Below are 18,687 nucleotides of genomic sequence, written 5' to 3' on the forward strand. Positions count from 1 at the left end.
TTAAATAAAGTATGGTATATCCATATAATGGAACACTGTTGGGCTATACAAAAATGATGGGAGCTGGGACATGCACCTGTAATTCCAGCTACTTGCAAGGCTGAAGCGGGAGGATCATTTAAGCCTAGGAGTCTGAATCCAGTCAAGGTAAAAGAGTGAGACACTTTCTAAAAGAAGAAAAAGGAAAGAATGAAAGAGTGAGACAGGTGTATGTACTTCATGTTTGCACATGTGTTAAGTGGAAAAAGCAAGGGACAGAATACAATGTTTAGAATGCTCACAAGGGCACAAAAAGCAAGAGAAAGATGGTGTGTGTGTATGTGTTTGTTTGTTTATGTATAAAATAAAGAATACATAAAAAGCGGATAAGATTGGTTGTTTCTGAGTCAGGAAACTGGTTGCTAAGGGATAGAAGTGGGAAGAAAATTTTTTATAGCATATCTTCTTCTTCCAAAAATTTGAACTCATGTGGGTCTATTATGTATTTAAAAATTAAAACAATTAGAGAAAATCCCTTGGACTACTAAAAATAAAATAAAATAGCATTTGTTATCTCAGATGCCCTAGAGGTACAAAATACTTTTTTTTTTTTGGACATGGAGTATTGCTGTGTCGCCTAGGCTGTAGTGCAGTGGCATGAGCTCAACTCACTGCAACCTCCCCCTCCTGGGTTCAAGTGATTCTCCTGCCTCAGCCTCTGGAGTAGCTGGAGTTACAGGGATGTGCCACCACACCTGGCTAATTTTGTATTTTTAGTAGAGATGGGGCTTCACCATGTTGGTGAGGCTGGTCTTGAACTCCTGACCTCGGGTGATTCACCTACCTAGGCCTCCCAAAGTTCTGGATTTACAGGCGTGAAACACTGCACCCGACCCTACTTCTTTTTTTTTTTTTTGAGACGGAGTTTCGCTGTTGTTACCCAGACTGGAGTGCAATGGCATGATCTCGGCTCACCGCAACCTCCACCTTCTGGGTTCAAGCAATTCTCCTGCCTCAGCCTCCCGAGTAGCTGGGACTACAGGCGTGCACCACCATGCCCAGCTAATTTTTGTATTTTTAGTAGAGGCGGGGTTTCACCTTGTTGACCAGGATGGTCTCGATCTTCTGACCTCGTGATCCACCTGCCTCAGCCTCCCAAAGTGCTTGGATTATAGGCGTGAGCCACCGTGCCCGGCCAACCCTACTTTTTAGAAGAGGAAAAAAATTACACCAGCTTATATCTTTTGAATTAGGCCTTTGTTTTTTCCACTTTTTATGAGTCTCCTGGTTTTCTGCTTTCTGGTTTTTTTTTTTTTTTTTTGAGGTGGAGTCTCACACTGTCGCCCAGGCTGGAGTGCAGTGGTGTGACCTCGGCTCACTATAACCTACGCCTCCCAGGTTCGAGCGATTCTCCTGACTCAGCCTTCCAAGTAGCTGGGATACAGATGCCTATCACCCTGCCTGGCTAATTTTTTATATTTTTAGTAGAGACTGGGTTTCACTATGTTGGCCAGGCTGGTCTTGAATGCCTGACCTCATGATCCACTGGCCTTGGACTCCCAAAGTGCTGGGATTACAGGTGTGAGCCACCACTCCCAGTGATTTCTGCTGTCTTATTAAATATCACATTCATAGTTATTTGCTTCAAGTTTAATTCAAAATCTTTTAACATCATATAAACTTTAACCATCTAAAAAGATTCCATTGTGCTTATTTTTACATGAATTTAAATGAATTGTGTTACTCAAGCCCCAGACTGAAACATATTACGTATGGAAATCATAATTATTCATATCATTTAATGCTGCCTATTTCATGTAGGTGTCCAATAAAGCTTGAGCAATAATGCCATCCCCATGTATATTAGCAAATATTCCTTTTAACCTCGGTAAAACTAAGAATTCTTTCTTTCTTTCTTTTTTTTGAGAGAAGGTCTCTTTCTGTTGCCTAGACTGGAGGGTAGTGGCATAATCATGGTTCACTGCAGACTCAACCTCCTAAACCCAAGCAATCCTCCCACCTCAGCCTCTCAAGTAACTAGAACTACAGGCACACACCGCCACACCCAGTTAATTTTTTTTGTAGAGGTGGGGTCTCACTCTGTTGCCCAGGCTGGTTCCGAACTCCTGGCTTCAAGTGATCTTCCCACCTTGGTCTCCCAAAGTGCTGGAATTACAGACGTGAGCCACCACACCCAGCCAGAAACTAACCAGTCTTATTCATTGTTTTCCTCCTTGAAAAAGAAGTTGAAAATTGCCAAATGCACATTTTCCCCAGTTCCAAGTCTATGTCCGACCACACCCTGTCTGGACATAAAAATGTAACCTCAGATTCAAGTTTGTCATTGGTAAGTATTTCCAGACATGGGAAGAAACTTCTGTCCCCTGATTCTCACCCCAACAAAAGAGATGAAAACTTTTAAGCTAAAGTTTTCAAATAGTTCTTATAAGGAAAGCTCATATATTTTAAATCAATAATTGGTCACTAGAGCAGATGCTCCTAAAGTAATACCCTTTATACATACATGGTCTGATCCGTCTGTAACATAGGAAAAGAGAATTTACTCATAAAGTAGTGTGATTCTCCACAGGAGGGCCCTGGTTAAATTCCATTATCAAGGACACAGCCTGCATTCTTGTTGTAATAAATATTGCTTAAAATATTTAAACTTCTTTCTGGGTCATGGAATTTTGTGTTAAAAATAGTCATTCTTGTGATAGCTGTAGCTGTGTTTTAAATGATTGTTACATTTGCTGTGATGGCACATTGCTGCTCACCCAGATTGTAAAAGTTTAGTTCCTAAAGCAGGAACAAAACACTGTTTCTTACCAGCCTGCTATTGACTGGGAAGAGGACTGGGAAGTTGATGGGCCGAAGGGGAGAAGATGGGTCATCTCTCCTTTCTACCAAAGGGTAGACCATAGCGGGGCTTTCAGTCAGTCAAAGGAGAGTTTTTTTTTTTTTGGAGATGGAGTCTTGCTCTGTTGTCCAGGCTGGAGTGCAGTGGTGTGGTCTCAGCTCACTGCAACTTCTGCCTCCCAGGCTCAAGCAATTCTCCTGCCTCAGCCTCTCGAGTAGCTGGGGTTACAGGCATGTGCACCATGCCTGGCTAATTTTTGTATTTTTAGTAGAGACAGGGTTTCACCATGTTGGCCAGGCTGGTCTCAAACTCCTGACCTCAGGTGATCCATCTGCCTTGGCCTCCCAAGGTTCTGGGATTACAGGCATGAGCCACTGTGCTCTGCCCAAAGGAGAGTTTTTAATGACTTAAACATAACTTTAAACAATTTCCACAATTCATGGGTGCAAATAGGACCCATGAAAGAAAGCAAATTAGAAACGAGGGCAAAGCAAAGATTTTCCTGGCTTCTTTGACCACTGTCCATCACAATATAGGTTTTCAATGATGGTCTTTTTTAGCCAATGAGACACACATTCTCATCTATCGCAACACGACTATCACAGAACATGCTCTTATGGAACTAATGTAGCACATTCTGAAAATTACTCTGGCATGTGCCAAGAATCTGATTTCTCAGTTTTTTGGCACTAAAGACCTTATTCCCCACTCTGCTCTCCTCTCCCACCGGGCATCCTGAGCAAATATGCTCCTTAAAACACAAAGGAACTGTTGAACATTTGCTGTCCTATTTTTGTGTCATTTCTAAATATGTCCTCTAGGTGTCTTCAGTGACCAGCATTCGTGGAGATTTTTGAGTACTTCTGCCAGCTGGCCAGTGTGAGCTCAGTTGGTAAAAACAAGTTAGAGCGTTTTGATAATCTAGAATGAAGTATTGTGGGTAACAAGTACTTCTAAGTATTTAATAAACTTTTCACATTCATTTTAGGTAAAATACTGATTTTTTATTTCTACAATGTTGACTAAGGAAACTTTCTCCTATGCAAATGGTTTAGGTTAAATTGTTTTTAAAAATCCCTCTTGGCCTAAAGAAAGCACATTTTTTTCCCCATTGTCCTATTATTATTATTATTTTGGGATGGAGTTTTGCTCTTGCCGCCCGCCCAGGCTGGATTGCAATGGCATGATATCCTGGCTCACTGCAACCTCCGCTTCCTGGGTTCAAGCAATTCTCCTGCCTCAGTCTCCCGAGTAGCTGGGATTACAGGTGCCAGCCACCATGCCTGACTAACTTTTTGTATTTTTAGTAGAGACAGGGTTTCACCATGTTGGCCAGGGTGGTCTCGAACTCCTGACTTCAGGTGATCCACTGGCCTCGGCCTCCCAAAGTGCTGGGATTACAGGTGTGAGCCACCATGCCCAGCCTATTTTTTTTTTTTTAATTTCAATAGGTTTTTGGGGAATAGGTGGTGTTTAATTACATGAATAAGTTCTTTAGTGGTGATTTCTGAGATTTTGGTGTACCCATCACCCAAGCAGTGTACACTATACCCAATGTGTAGTCTTGTTTTTTCTGGGAATATCCTGATGAACCAATGTGTAGTCTTTTGTCCCTCACCCCACTCCCGCCCTTTCCCCAAAGTCCATTGTATCATTCTTACTCCTTTGTGTCCTCAGAGCTTAGCTTCCATTTATGAGTGAGAACATATGATGTTTGGTTTTCTGTTCCTGAGTTACTTCACTTAGAATAATGGTCTCCAATTCCATCCAGGTTGCTGCAATTGCTATTATTTCATTCCTTTTTATGGCTGAGTATTATTCCATGGTGTATATACACACTGTATTTTCTTTATCCACATGTTGATTGATGGGCATATGGGCTGGTTCCATATTTTTGCAATTGCGAATTGTGTTGCCATAAACATGTGTATACAAGTATCTTTTTCGTATAATTACTTTTCCTTCCGGTAGATACCCAGTAGTAAGCTTGCTGGATCAAATGTAGTTCTACTTTTACTTCTTTTAGGAATCTCCACAGTGCTTTCCATAGTGGTTGCTCTAGTTTACATTCCCACCAATGTAAATGTATATACATTTATATTGATATAATGCTTTTATTGTATCTATCATCCATATTCCAATTTTATTAGTGACGTAGTAATGTCCTTCATAGTATATTTTTCTCTCCAGGGGATCCAGTCTGGATAGGCATTGCTTTAGTTGTCAGAATTCTTTAGCCTCCTTCAGTCTGGAACAAATCCTGTAACTTTCCCTTGTTTTTTTTTTTTAAATGATATTTTTAAAAGAACATAGTTTGTCCCCCATTTTTAAAAATAACATTTTAATTTTGTATTTGCGCGGTGTTTCCTGGTGCTAGCTAGAGGTACTACATTACTCAGTAGATTACTGCATCAGTGATGTGTCCTCCCATTGGGAGGCCTGCGATGTCCCTCTCTCTCTCTCTCTCTCTCTCCCTCTCTCTCTCTCTCTCTCTCTCTCTCTCTCATCCATGATGCTAACTTTGATACTCTGGTCAAGGCATTGCCTGATTTCCCCACTATCTGATGAATTTCCTCTCTCTTTTGCAAGTAATAGGACTATGCAAATATCTTACATCTTATAAAAATTCCCTCCAAGGCCAGGCGCGGTGGCTCACGCCTGTAATCCCAGCAATTTGGGAGGCCGAGGCGGGTGGATCTCCTGAGGTTGGTAGTTCGAGACCAGCCTGACCAATATGGAGAAACCCCATCTCTATTAAAAATACAAAATTAGCCAAGCATGGTGATGCATGCCTATAATCCCAGCTACTCAGGAGGTCCGAGGCAGAGGTTGCAGTGAGCTGAGATCGTGCCATTGCACTCCACTCTGGGCAACAAGAGCTAGACTCCATCTCAAAAAATAAAAGAAAAAAAATTTTCCTCCAATATTTAACTTTCATTGATATTTTTTTCCTCATTAGATTTTTTTTTTTGGTCTTTTTGTTTTTTTCCTTTTTGTGGAGAACGGGGTCTCGATATATTGCCCAGGCAGGTCTTGAACTCCTGGGCTCAAGCTATCCTCCTGCCTCTGCCTCCCTAAGAGCTGGGATTACAGGTGTGAACCACAGCGCCCGGCCCTCATTTGATTTTAACCATGGTAGCTGCAAAATGATAATTTTCTAACTGTAGCATTACTTTCATATTTACTATTTAGCCCACTGCATTCTACTACAAGCAAGAGATCTCTCTTTTCATCTATTTATCTCTATCAATCAATCTATCTATGTATCTTTCTGTTTATCTATCTATCTATCTATCTATCTTATATGTGTGTATGTGGTTTTAAGGAGCAAAAAGTTAAATAGGCAAGAAAGAAGGAAGGAAAAAGAAAACAGCTTCCCTGTACAGAGACAGAAGGAGGGGGGATTTGAACAAAGAGAAAACCCCCAATCTATTCATCCATCTTTTCATGCTCATTGCCTTTCTAAGCATTCACCCACTTTTTCCTTTCTTCCGCAAACAATTTTTTAAATTTTAAAAATATTTATTTATTTAGAAGGAGTTTTGCTCTTGTCGTCCAGGCTGGAGTGCAATGGTAGTCTTGGCTCACTGCAACCTCTGCCTCTTAGATTCAAGCAATTCTCCTGCCTCAGCCTCTCAAATAGCTGGGATTATAGGCATATGCCACCATGCTGGGCTAATTTTTGTATTTTTGGTAGAGACTAGGTTTCATCATGTTGGTCAGGTTGGACTCGAGCTCCTGATGTCCACGTGATCTGCCAGCCTCAGCTTTCCAAAGTAGTGGGATTATAGGCGTGAGCCACCGTGCCTGGCCAAAATTTTTTTATTTTTAATATATCTTCTCTAAGAGCCTATCTTCTTCTTTTTTTTTTTTTTTTAATTTTTTTTTTAAGAGACGGTATCTCACTATATTACCCAGGCTGTTCTCGAACTCCCGAGCTCAAGTGATACTCCTGGTTCAGCCTCCCAAAGTGCTAGGACTATAGGTGATCTTTACTGCTTCTTAATTCTATGCTTGCCTTTTTTTTTTTTTTTAACTTTTAATGTTAAGCTAATTTTTAGAGATAGGTTTTCACTATGTTGCCCAGCCTGGACTTGCAATTCTGAGCTCAAGGGATCTCCGTTTCAGCCTCCTGTGACGAATGAATGGCATTCTCCCTTGTGGCACTCTTTCAATCTTAAATTTCACACGACTTGCTTTAATCCTAAAGATCCCCATCCCATACTCCTCAGAAAGAATATTTTCTTCTGGATTCTTCAGGACTGGGCTCCTTCTGTCATTAAGAGGAACATAAAGTACTCAGTGAGTTTGAGATAATGAAAGAGAGCTGGCCAGGTGCCATGGCTCATGCCTGTAATCCAGTACTTTGGGAGGCAAAGGCCTCCCAAAGATCACTTGACTTCAGGAGTTTGAGACTAGCCTGGCCAACATGGTGAAACCCAGTCTCTACTAAAAAAATTATAAAAATTAGCCAGGTGTGGTGATGCATACCTGTAATCCCAGCAACTTGGGAAACTGAGATGGGAGAATCACTTGAACTCAGGAGGCAGAGTTTGCAGTGAGCCAAAATTGCATCACTGCTCTCCAGCCTGGGTGACAGAACAAGATTGTCCGCCCCCCACCAAAAAAAAAAAAAGCTAAAGACCATCCTACCCAATTCCACCAAGTGTCTTCTGGAATAGTTTCCATTGGTCCACATGTATCAGGCAGGAGATGTACAATAACTAGTCCATAAGTCCAGAAATATTAGAAATAAATGAATTAAAAATAAGATAATAAAATATAATAATAAATCCTTGGCCGGGCACGGTGGCTCACGCCTATAATCCCAGCACTTTGGGAGGCTGAGGCGGGTGGATCACGAGGTCAAAAGATTGAAACCATCCTGGTCAACAAGGTGAAACCCCGTCTCTACTAAAAATACAAAAATTAGCTGGGCATGGTGGTGCGCGCCTGTAGTCCCAGCTACTCAGGAGGCTGAGGCAGGAGAATTGCTTGAACCCATGAGGCGGAGATTGCAGTGAGCCGAGATCGTGCCATTGCACTCCAGCCTGGGTAACAAGAGTGAAACTCCATCTAAAAAATAAATAAATAAAAATAAATAAATAAGTCCTTATGAAAGAATAAATAGGGTGGTGATATAAAGTATAACTGGGGAGGAGGATTCGTTTCTTAGTCTTTACCAAAGACAAAGCTGTGAAAGTGGTGTTTGACAACAAATAAGGGTCTCCCATCGTCTGATCCTGTTCTGTTGATTCAGGTATCTCTTGACTGCCTGGAATGCACTCTTTTAATCAGATGTGTCTCATTTTTATAAGAAAGCCCACTTTACCTGTGTCTCTGGGTTGTTGCATTTTCTGATCTTTCTTCCCTTCTTCTAATCCTTGCAATCCTTCAAGATCTTATTCTGCCACTCACTCATCCATGGACAAAGCCTTCCATGACCGCTCAACTTCTTCCTTCCTTTTCTGAAGTCTATAGCAGCTGAAAGTTTTATCACACAATTTTAACTATACATTGTCTTAATATATTTGATATTACCTCATTGACTTTATTTTTGTCTCTCTGATAAAATTGTTAGGTCTTGAAGGCAGGGATAATATCTCATATTTGCTTTTGTGTTCAGCCACCATTGGGCATAGAGTAACTGTTTGATTTACACTTACTGGTTGAGGAGAATTCTGGGCCGTTGCAGGTTCATGCAAGAGCTATTTTACGGCCAGCAGGGCCTTGTTGTACACCTCAAATTATGCCACATAGGTGGTTGCCCTTCTTCCTACACACAAGGCTGGCACTGAGCTGACTTACCCAGCCAGCAAAACCTTCATCTAAAAGGCACTGCCTGCCAATGATTTCTCTTTCTCTCACTGTCTGGCTAGTTGTAGACCAAAACCCCAAAACCACAGTTTGTTTTATTTAATTTTATCACTAGTGTTCACTATTTCTCCTTTCCACCTTTCCTCTTTCCATTAAAAATAATCCAGATCTCGGCTGGGTGCGGTGGCTCACACCTGTAATCCCAGCACTTTGGAAGGCCGAGGAGGGCAGATCATGAGGTCAGGAGATCGAGACCATCCTGGATAACACAGTGAAACCCCATCTCTACTAAAACACAAAAAATTAGCCAGTCGTGGTGGCACGTGCCTGTAATCCCAGCTATTCAGGAGGCTGAGGCAGGAGAATTGCTTGAACCCGGGAGGCAGAGGTTGCAGTGAGCCGAGATCGTGCCACTGCACTCCAGCCGACAGAGTGAGACTCCATCGCTAAGTAAATAAATAAATCTCAGATCTCTAGTGCTTAATGGGTTATATTATGCAATTTTACCTCCCTGGGAAGTTTCAAAGGAAAAAGAGAAGATTGTCTCCTATTTTTGTTTTACTTCAGTAAGAAGCAAACATTAACTAAAGTAGAAGCCTGCACAGGCAAATACTCTATATTTTCTTATAGAGTACAACTTTTGGTTAATATAGATGTCACTGACTGACTCTGACATCAACTATTTGAAAGATAACATTTTAAGTGGCATGGGTAGATACACTACTTATCAAATCAAATATTACCTCAATGGAAGTAACATTTGCACTGTATTTTAAAGATAATTTAAAGTAATACCTATATGAAAATCTTCTTGCATCTGCTTTTCAGAGTTTCCTACTTTGTCCAAATGAGAAAACTTTGGTTCTGTGTTAGATGATAGTGCAAAGCTTAGGGTAACCCACGTCCTGCTCAAATGAGGTCCTGCTTGATTAGGTTTTCTTACACTGCACGTTGATCCAATAGTTGACGTTTGACTTTTCAGCTCATTTTCCTGAAAGCAAAGTAAGGCCAGTGTCAGTGACTAAATGCCAGGGCATAAGAGGGAAAGTTACAGTTTTTCTGGAGTTATGATTGAAAACACCCTGAAATAGTGTTTGATGTCGTAGAAGTTTGTTTCATTCTTAAAAAGAGCTTGGCTATGAATGGACCCAACAGTGGAAGAGGCGCCTGCAATAGCAGCATTTCCAGCGTGGAATTTGTGAGTGGGTGGGAAATGCTTAATTACTATTTACCTGCCGAAGGCTGCCTTTGACACACTTGATGAGCCAGCGTCGTTTGACTGTCACCTCCTTAGGAGGCAGGATTCTTCAGCCCACACTCTGCTCAACACTGACTTCTCTTCTGTGTGTGCTTTGTGTCTGCAGTTTTTGCCCTGTCTGTGCATTTTGAGGGAAGCACCAATCCAAGCAAGCTCCTCCGTTTTGTCATTGTAGGGGGACCCACAGAGCTTCCCACGCAACCACGGCCTCAAAGGGAGCCTTGGATGCCGATTCTTTTGAAGATGCATTTTTTAAACAAAAGGGATTCCCCCGTATGCTGGTATGCCTAGCAATTCCTTCTTTTCCACCACTTCATATAGGACTTGCAGACAAATGTCTATTTGTACCTCTCAGGCCACATGTTGCTAAATAAATAAATAAATTCTTGGAAGTCTAGGCTCTGGTTTTCTACTCATTTTAAAGCTCAGGTGCAAGGATGCAATTGCAGATTTATAAACAGACTAAATATGTGTCGGAAATAAAATAAACCCACACCTGATATGATAGCTCTGGTTATTTCATGGATTATTAGTAGTTCATTCAGGTATGCCACAGATCAAAATCTATTCTCTGAGACATAATAGAACTACATGCATAGTCAGAGCAGGAAACAGCTGGTAGGATGCCCAGATGCCTGCTTCACATACACTGAGTATCTTGGGTAACGCTCAGCAGATCCACACCAACAGGGAATGGTACTGCTGATGTCTTCCAACTAAGAAGGAACTTGAAGTACCAGATCAGTGTCAAAATAAATTCATTTTTCTCATGGAGTGGAAGAGCCCACGTCTAGTCCAGACCTCTGGTCCTACGTCAATCCACCAATCGGCATGTTACCCCAAGTTCAGGTGGGAACTAAATTGGTTGTCACAGGAGGTTGTGATGCAAAGGGAAGCCATGGCTCTGGGGCGTTCCTGGCGTGTCTGCCCACCCACGCTCGGCTGGCTGCCTCTTCTGTTGGAAGCTCTGCTGCACAGGCTGAGACAACAGAAGGCCCAACCCACGTGCCCACGGCAGCTCCCACTAACCACGCAAGGTGCTCCATGAGAGTCCCTGAGGGCCTGGGCAGAAATTCATGCTGCCCCAGCAGGTCCTAAGCTAGCTCAGAAGTCACACAATTCCAGAGGTTTTCCATCAGTTTCCTCTCCCACTCTTTATCTTACTCCCGTTTTCCCACTTCGGGCCACATATTCTCCACCTTGATACTCAACTCACCTACAAATTCAAAATGTCCTTGCTCACATAGCTCCTTTCACAATTGCTCCAGGCTCCCAAGTGGAGTAACAAATTAGCAGTCTACCCTTTTCCACTTCGGGAAAATTCCTTTGGGAAAGCTTCTCTAGGCTGGGTGGGGTGGCTCACACCTCTAATTCCAGGACTTTGAAAGGCCAAGGCAAGAGGATGGCTTGAGGCCTGGAGTTTGAGACCAGCCTGGACACCACAGTGAGACTCAACTCTGCAAATAATAAGCCCAAAAACATTAGCTGGATGTAGTGGCTTGTGCCTGTAGTCCCAGCTACTCAGGAGGCTGAGGTGGGAGGATGGCTTTAGCTCAGAAATTCAAGGCTTCAGTGAGCTATGATCCTATTACCACTCTCCAGGCTGGGCCAGAGTGAGATCCTGTCCAAACAAACAATCAAACAAAACATCTCTTGTTCCTGCTGCTTCCCTTGCCCTTTTTTTCCCCCTTCTTGTTCCAGAGGGACTCCTCTGGCCTATAGATGACTTCTATGAATGATGGCAGAAATTCAGTGGGCCATACTAGCTAGGTTGGGGAGGACAGCTTTCTCTCTTCTTCGTCCCACCCAGAGGGCCCAGGTGATTGGCTGTGGACGAGGCTGGTGTCCGATGGGAGGAAATCAATGTTCTATTCCCATGACCGTGTTTCTCCTTTTCCATTTTTGGCCTGAATTCTGTTTGCTTTAGGTCCATGGAAGAGAATAGTTATGGATTATTATTGGAAGACCAGAGGAAGGGAGACAGAGTCAAGACCTAGCCAGTGTCATGTGACAAATTACCAAGGGCTGAGGGAGGAGGTAACATGGCTGTGGTGGCGAGGAAACTGCAATTCGTTCTACTGAAGATAAGAACCCAGAATGTGCTGTGAATTCCCCTGGGTCAAACTAAAGGCAGAAGGAAGGGAGAAGTGTACAAAAAGCAAGATGGCACTTAATGTAAATACAGTATAGCACCAATTCTAACCAACCATTTTCCAAGTCTACAGCAGTGTATTAGGCAGACCAGGATATGCAATCCTGAAGTAACACAAATCCTTGAAGTCCTCGTGGCTTCACACACAATAGTTTTCTTTTCTTCTTTTTTTTTTTTTTGGCGGAATTTTGCTCTTGTTGCCTAGGCTGGAGTGCAATGGCATGATCTTGGCTCACCACAATCTCTGCCTCCTGAGTTCAAGCTATTCTCCTGCCTTAGCCTCCAGAGTCACTGGGATTATAGGCATGAGCCACCACACCCAGCTAATTTTGTATTTTTAGTAGAGATGGGGTTTCTCCATGTTGCTCGGCACCCGGAGAGTTGCATCGGGGCTTCTCACTGCCCAAGACCCAGAGGACCCACGTGGGTTACATGACCCTGCCTGGCAGCAAGAGTGGCTGGGTTATGTTTTCCTCAGGGAGTTCAGGAAAATGAATGAGGAGAAAGGGGTGTGGAAGAGCACTGGTAGTCTCCGTAAGACCAACACAACTTCTGGAAGCCAACACTTTGTATTTCCCCTCACCAGTTACATGTTTTCTCATATATGACACTGGCATACAGATGCCCACTTTGTGACTTTGTTGTGAGGTTAGATATGATAATGCACATAAATGCCTCATGCTTTACTGCCTCTATCTAATTAACAAAAAGAAAAAAGACTGTGGTGTGATGGAAATGTCAAGATTGGGTTCTGTGCAGTAAACTACAACCTCATTTTAAGCCCTAGGGTGAGGCTGCTGCTGTTTGACCTGCCTTCTACAAAAGTGGTGTATCTGTCACTATCAAGTGATAGTTCTTGTTTCTTTCCCTCTTGGCAAGACTAAGGAGTCAGTATTAGGTTCTCTAAGTTCTATTTAAAATACAATAAAATCTTGGCCAGGCATGGTGGCTCACGCCTGTAATCCCAGCACTTTGGGAGGCTGATGCAGGCAGATGATCTGAGGTCAGGAGTTTGAGACCAGCCTGGCCTACATGGTGAAACTCATATCTCTACAAAAAATACAAAAATTAGCCAGTGTGGTAGTGTGTGCCTGTAGTCCCAGCTACTCAGGAGGCTGAGGTAAGAGAACTGCTTGATCCTGGGAGGCAGAGGCTGCAGTGAGCCAAGACAGTGCCACTGCACTCCAGCCTGGGTGACAGAGTAAGACCCTGTCTCAAAAAAAAAAAATATATATATATATGTGTGTGTGTGTGGGTATATATATATGTGTGTTACATTTTACATATTATATATATATATATATATATATATATATATATATATATAACAACTTAAAATGAATTGTGATTAAAAAACACATAACATGACTGGGCACAGTGGCTCATGGCTGTAATCCCAGTACTTTGGGAGGCTGAGGTGGGTGGATCACATGAGGTCGAGTTGAGACTAGGCTGGCCAACATAGTGAAACCCCATCTCTACTAAAGATACAAAAATTAGCCAGGTGTGGTGGCATGTGCCTGTAATTCCAGGTACTCAGGAGGCTGGGGGAGGAGAATCTCTTGAACCTGGGAGACAGAGGCTGCAGTGAGCTGAGATTGCATCACATGCTTCAGCCTGGGCGACAGAGCAAGACTCTGTTTCAAAACAAAAACAAAAAACAAACCACATAACGTAATATTTACTATCATAACCATTTTTAAACTGTGCAGTTCAGCAGTGGGAAGTATATTCATATTGTTGTGCAACAGACCTCTAGAACTTTTTCATCATGCAAAACGGAAACTTTATACCCATTGAACAACACCTCCCCATTTTCTCCTCCCTCAGTGCCTGGCAACCACCATTCTATTTTCTTCTGTTTCTGGAAATTTGACTATTTTAGATGTCTTATATAAATGGAAAAACAATAGCTTTTACTTTAAAACTATGATAGGAAAAACAAACCCCCATAGATAATGAATGGGCTCCTCTATCTCTGCAAATAAGATTTTTGAAACCAAGAAAGGGGATTATGAGATCTGTGACACCAATAGATTTGATGGATCTCACATCTCCTCTGGTGGCCATAAAGCAATTAAAAAACACAACTGTGGAAGTTGAGATACTTATGTTTCTTCATAAAATTCACTTCTTGTGCTTAATCTGTTACTCTCAGTAGTGAAGTTTCAGAGTCATCAATATGACAGTACAGCAATATTGCCTCATCAGTCATGATTTACTTAATGTTTTCTGAATTTAGTAATATTTGATTAAAATTTAATGTGAACATATCATATCATGCCATATATATTATTGCATCCATTAATCAGGTAACTATAGTAATGAAATGCTGGAAGGTTGGCTGAAAAAGCAGCCAGTCTTGATATATGTTTGACATAATTCTGTGAGTGATTAACCAAAAAAAAGTCAGTCATACAAAGGTTCATTAATATATATTACTTTTACAATCCTCTATGTATCATCAGATATTTTTAACCTTTGTTAAGCTTGATTTTTAATTTACTAAAAGACACTAAATATTAATAACCATGAAAAATATACATTATTCTGTTGAATCGCAAGTTGACAGAATGATTCATAGTTTATTCTAATTTTTTTGTATAATGATGTGTGTTAAAACATTATCTAAGTTATTTAATCAGTTTGTCATGGGGGAAATAGCATATATTTAACATACGGTTGTGTAAGTTACTAATTTAAATATTACATCATATTTCTATCAATTTCAACTTTCATGTCATTGACCATAGTAGATAATCAGTATGACGGTGCATAATTTATGTCTGACATAGGCTGATTTTTGTATGCAAATATACTTTTTTCCTATTAAAACACTGAATTAGTTATACCTTGTTTCTTTTAATACTGTCATTTTAATCAGTTAACTAATGACGGACCAACAGGTATTAAACACCTATCTGCTCTGTTCATCAAAATGGTTAAGGAGAGATACATTTGGAGGAATAATTGAACAGAATAAAAAGTTAAGTCAACTGCAAGACAGTTTAATTTTGACTTGATAGAGGAACGTTGATTATTTAAACCCAATTATCCTCCTAGTTGTTTGCTCTTTTAGCTTCAGTGGAATCGTGATTCATTCATTCATTACATTTTTCATTAAACACTTCCATGACAGGCATTGTGCTAGGTTCTGGGATACGGAAATGAAATGACATGACATGGCCCCTGGTTTCTCTTAGCTCACAATCTAGTGATGAGCAGACACTTACACAAATGCAAGCAGAGATGAGCTCCGAAATGGAGTCTGGCACAGCACAGTAGGGCACAGAGAGGAGTGTCAAAGTCAGCCTGAGGGTGACTGGAATGACTTTGCAGGGGCTGACGCTCACTTGAGTGGAGACTAGAAGTGTGAATAACAGTTTCCCAGACAGACAACGATGGAGGTGGGAGTATTGGTGACAGGGGAGGATGGTATTCTAGAAAGAACCAACAGCATATGCAAAGGCTCAGAGGCTTGATAAGGCACAGAGCAAGTTCCAGAAGAGAAATTCACTCCTGTCTCTCTCTGGTGGATATGTACTAAAACGTATGGTGTGATAGAGATGTCAAGATTGCCTCAGGGTGCTGCAAGCTGAACTATGACTTCATTCCAAGCACAAAGGTGAGGCTCTTGCTGTCTGGCCTGCTATGAACAGGAGTGGTTTTCCAACTGGGGGCTTATAGGAGAAGACAAGGATGGGGAGAATGGGTGGGGGTGATGCACAGGCAGCTCCTACTGTAACAAATGCTTGAACCATGCCCTGAAGAATTAGCTCTCATCAAACAATCCCCAGAACTAACCAAAAACAATTAACTTCAATTTTTCTCTTAAATGTCCAAACATAATATTCTAGAGTGAATCAGGAAGCCTAGGACTACACAGTACTTTGAAGCTATATTTATGTTAGTGGCATCATAAGAAAGTAGACATCAAGAAGGGATTGGAAGAAAATGGACAATTGGATTCAGGGCGTTGAAATGGAATAATTTCTGTGATAATACTGTTGCAGGATTAGGAGGTAATGAAGTTAGGAAAAAAGGAAAGTGAAATGCGGAAAGAAAGATCAAACCTGCCTGTCATATATATCCAAAATGCCCGACCCTGTTCTTGGGTGTGGGAAGTTGCTCCCAGTTGGAAATAAATGCTGTTCATGGATGGATGAATCCAGTCCATGGTGAGGTCAAACATCATTTTCAGTGACTTGTTGCAACATTCATGATTAATGTTGATTTATTACTTGATCATTGTGTTATGTAAATAGGCGGCATCTTTTTTGTGTGTGTCTTGGTGTGATGCTGGTTTAATTGAGTTTGGGGATGGGGGGAGGAGGTGGGAGGTTCCAGGGTTAATACTGTTAGCATCTTCCTCAGTAGCAAACTCTTTTCATGATGGATGAAACAGCAGCAATAATCAGAGTAGCCAAACTGTTAATGGAATTCCGTATGGGAAGGAGGGGTTTTATTATTATGGCAATTGTATGACAGTAACAGAGAAGGATCTATAAACTAACGAAAGTTAGTTATAAATGTTACCATGAATCAAATCCAGCAACAAAGCATGCTAATTTGCTGACTGCTTAGCCACACTCAAATTTTATTATTTTACTGAACAGTAAGCTCATTTTGTTAAATGCACACGCACAGGCACACACAAAGACACGCACACACAGATGATTCAAATTAGAAGCAAATTTATACATTTTCTAAAATGACAGAAATTTATGCAAAATAAGAATGGGAAACCGCACATATAATTTCTATAATGAAAATGGAATTGTTTTATAACCATAAACTTTAATTAAATCCTGACCGAACCAGTATTTTATTTAAGTATCTGGTTCATTATCTAGAAGCTTCTATTGAGGATTTAAGACTCAAAGTAGAAACAACTTTCATATCCCCAAAGAAAACACTCAAGGATTTACTTTATACTCAAAACTATAAGTAATGAAAAAAAGACTACTTGGAGATTCTGAGATTCTGAATCGCTACCTGAGTTTCTAATGACCAAGGAATCTTTACTACCAATCTCCTTTCCCCTGTGGAGTTACTTACACAAAAGAGAGTGGGAGGTGGGTGGGAGCACAAAACCTCTTCAATTGTTATCAGATAGCTGTTCACAGAAAGGTCTTCTCAGAGTTTGCTGTATAGAAAGCACAGCCCACACATCATCATTATTCATTCTTCCAGCTTAAGAGGCTTGTTTTTTCCCAGATGTGCCCTTCCTGTTTGGCATTTGTAACTGTGGACTGTTGTTCAGTTGAAGAAAATGCGTCATCTAAATATGAACCGAGATTTTGAGCTGATTCATGAACACCTTTTGTTAAGTAAAACATAAAAAGGAGCATCGTTGCCAAGAGTGAGATATGCATCCCAGCAAAATTTTACTACAGTACGTCCTACTAGGCGTAGAACAAGAATACAACGGGTGTAATCAAGGGAGACTTCCTCTTGGAGAAAGTGAAATATGAGTGATAAGGAACTTCCTAAAGAAGAGAAACAGATGATATGCTTTAGCTTCCAGTTTGCTTGTGTACACTCTATATTTATCTTGAAGCTTTTCCTATATAGATGGTATTAATTTGAAAGCAACTCCCAGATTTATTCCTTAAAGCAAATTAACCTTACTCCTACGCTTTGAATCAGGCATTTGTTTTAGAGAATGTTGTATCTACTCAAGCAACAGAGGGAGGGGAGCCACTGTCTTAGTCAAAATGACAGGAGGGAATGTGGTCATCACAGGGGATGCGTTCATTCAGTTAATGTTTATTGAGCACCTACTGTTAGCTTGGCAGTGCGTGCAATAAGTGTATGTTTGTGGAACTGATCTCTGGCCACCTCCACACTTTAAGCTTCCTATGTCAGATGGTTAAAATAAATATGACCCAAGCAAATTTTGTTTGGGGTTTCCGAGTCCAAGACTTTATTGTCACCACCAGAAATTGTGGAGACAGTAACAATACCTCAAGGAACCTTTGCTTCAATGATCTATTAGCTATCATCAAAGTGGGATCACCCTGAAAAAGAACACATACATTTTTCTCTTACATCTTTTACTGCTTCCACAGTGAATCATCATCATCTAAGTTCACATTTGCATTTCACCAACTGGGAAGAAACAAACACTGTCGCCTTATTTTCTAACCAATGTTTATAGAAAGGATTTAATTTGAGTGAAGTTTTGGGTCTAATTTCTGGTTCTGCCTCTTTTCAACTCCATGACCTTGGTTGAGTCACTCCTTTGAACCTGATTTTCCTCAAAGAAAAGACAACAACACCCCCCCCCCAAAAAAAAACTAGAGGCTAATGTACATGGAATGAGATAATGATGGGAAAAGGACTTTTAAAACTGTAGGCTACTTCAAAGTAAATTAAGTCCAAGGCAAGGAACAACTTTTGATTAGCTACAATTTAGTTAATTGAATTGAACCACTTAATCTTTTCTTTCTTAATTGGCATCTACCTGGATGGTAAATTCCTGGATCAAATTAATTATTGGTTAATGCCCCAGATTCCATCTCAGGATGGAGTTGTTATTGCTGTTAAAAATGCAAGTATACTGGAGCTGGCTGTTAGTCATTTACACTTTAGTATAACCAAAAAAAGATGAGGTTTATT

The 18,687-nt window shown here is 41.0% G+C and overlaps 1 protein-coding gene across 2 annotated transcripts in view; it reads left to right on the forward strand.

Moving 5' to 3' along the window:
* LOC108594138 (uncharacterized) overlaps positions 1 to 13,332 on the forward strand; it is a 53,754-nt gene extending 40,422 nt beyond the window's left edge. For both annotated transcript variants that reach the window (XM_078345851.1, XM_078345853.1), the window contains one exon: positions 10,090 to 13,332. The gene's annotated coding sequence lies outside the window, so the exon portion shown is untranslated. The remainder of the gene's footprint in view (positions 1 to 10,089) is intronic.
* Positions 13,333 to 18,687: the final 5,355 nt, after the last annotated feature.

This window comes from Callithrix jacchus, chromosome 12 (genome assembly GCF_049354715.1).
Source record: "Callithrix jacchus isolate 240 chromosome 12, calJac240_pri, whole genome shotgun sequence".
NCBI lineage: Eukaryota > Metazoa > Chordata > Mammalia > Primates > Cebidae > Callithrix > Callithrix jacchus.